Source organism: Monopterus albus, unplaced genomic scaffold (assembly GCF_001952655.1).
Source record: "Monopterus albus unplaced genomic scaffold, M_albus_1.0 scaffold47.1, whole genome shotgun sequence".
NCBI lineage: Eukaryota > Metazoa > Chordata > Actinopteri > Synbranchiformes > Synbranchidae > Monopterus > Monopterus albus.
This window is the reverse complement of record NW_018127927.1, coordinates 14,927-16,484: the sequence shown is the minus strand read 5'-3', so window position 1 is coordinate 16,484 and position 1,558 is coordinate 14,927.

Below are 1,558 nucleotides of genomic sequence, written 5' to 3'. Positions count from 1 at the left end.
CTGTTGGTGGGCATTTTTTGCTGTTATCTGATATTTGTTATATATTAGATTTTAACAACTGAATACTGACGTGCATGATTCTTATTCTCATGAAGCTCCCTGACACAGAGAGTGGAATGTAGCGTATGTGTACATACATCAGACATGCCTGTGAAGTTTCTCACACGTAGTTGGGGCCAAACACTAGTTCAGCCTGGACCTGACCTCATGTGCTCTCCAAAACCAGTCAGCGGTAACAACACCTTTAAAAAATACAGTGCATGTGTACATTTTTGCTATCATTATCAAGCTGCTTTTACAGATGTTCTTAAGTATGCTGCAGTTGTGAAAACCTTCATCATTACAGCCTGTTGTATGATCATCAATAGTATTGAAAACAGGCAATTCACTGAGTTCCTATGAGAATAGAAAGTTCTGGCTTTAATGATCTCATAGTACACATAGTTGTTAATTTCTTTTAATATTGCTCCCTCTGCTGGTGGGAATCAAAGAAGTGAGAGAGAAGGTCTGGTGTGGGATAGGAGTATCTAGTGCACATGTGTCAAACTCAAGGCCCACGGGCCACATCCTGCCCGGCGTACAATTACATCCGGCCCGTGAGATCATGTTCTATATTTTTATTTACAGTTTTTCTGAATTGTTAAAACACGTTTCTTGAAACCACCACTCATTTACTCAAAACCTTAAACACAAATCCAAATACTCAAACTAAATTCACAAAACCTCTGACTCATCTGGCAAAATCAAGCACTTGCTTCAAAACCATGTCACCAGCACTCAAAATCAAACAATGCTTTCAGATCATACACAAATGAGTCAATCATATACACACTGCAGCTCAGTCATTAGACACTACATGAAAAAAAGGAGAACACAGCATCCAGGACATGTAGTTACAACACAAACGTTTATTGTATATAGTAAAAAACACGCAAAACAAAAGAAATCACACCTAAGTATGGTGAATTTACCAAAAACCATGTTATGATCAAAAAAGAAGAAGAAGAAGAAAAACACATCAGAAAGATTATTCTGCCTCAGGATCATGTCTTTGAGCTGGGCCCGGCCAGAGGGCTTCATCTACATCACAGGCAATGTTGTCCCTTCCCAGGCAATGGGCAAAAAACCCTCTGGTGTGGCGGATCCAGGCTTGCAAAGACTGCACGTCTAGGTCACCACAGGCCAGTTCCATTGCCTGTAAGAGATTTTCCCTGGTATACGGGTTTTGGTCATAGACTTTCCACCGCCATGCAGAGAAAAACTATTCTATTGGGTTGAGGAAAGTGCTGTATGGTGGAAGGTCTTACTCTGCCTCGTCCTTTTTGTCCAACACCTCATATTCCTCTACCTCTCATATTGTTATCCATAGTTGATGGATGTACCCGTGCCATCTGTGCACTTTGAACTGGCTTATGATTTGTACCTTCTCATCACATAATTAGAAACAAGTGTGAACAATTTTGAATCGTTGTGTGTAAACGATGACAACTGTGCTTTAGTTGTGTTTAAGTTCTGCTGTCCTCTGTTTAGTGTTTTGCAACACAAGTTCATCACAGTG